This window comes from Aquarana catesbeiana, linkage group LG13, assembly GCF_042186555.1.
Source record: "Aquarana catesbeiana isolate 2022-GZ linkage group LG13, ASM4218655v1, whole genome shotgun sequence".
Classification (NCBI taxonomy): Eukaryota; Metazoa; Chordata; class Amphibia; order Anura; family Ranidae; genus Aquarana; species Aquarana catesbeiana.
In genome coordinates this window covers 32,016,999-32,017,599 of record NC_133336.1, presented here as the reverse complement: position 1 = coordinate 32,017,599, position 601 = coordinate 32,016,999, and positions in this window count along the sequence as shown.

The window sequence follows — 601 nt, the reverse complement described above, 5'->3', positions numbered from 1 at the left end:
GTGCAAGTTCAACTTCCCATCTTCTGTAAAGAGAACACTGAGCCAGTCACGTCAGTCCCTGAGAAATAGGAGCTTACACTCTAATATCCCCACCACATTCTCATACTATTATTATACATTTATATAGCTCTGACATATACTGCAGTGTTGTACAGAGAACACTTAGCCATTCACATCAGTCTCTACACCAGAGGAGCTTACACTTCAATAACAGTCGCACACTATTATTATTATACATTTATATAGCTCTGACATATACTGTAGTGCTGTACATAGAACACTGAGCCAGTCACATCAGTCTCTGAGAAATAGGAGCTTACATTCTAATATTTCCACCACAGTCACACACCATTACTAATATAATACATCTTTATAGCTCTGACATATACGGCAGTGCTGTACAGAGACCACTGAGCCAGTCACATCAGTCTCTGCACCAGAGGAGCTGACACTCTAATGTCCCACCACAGTCATACTTATTATTATTATACATTTATATAGCTCTGACATATACTGTAGTGCTGTACAGAGAACACTGAGCCATTTACATCAATCTCTGAGAATATTACACTCTAATATTTCCACCACAGTCACACACTTT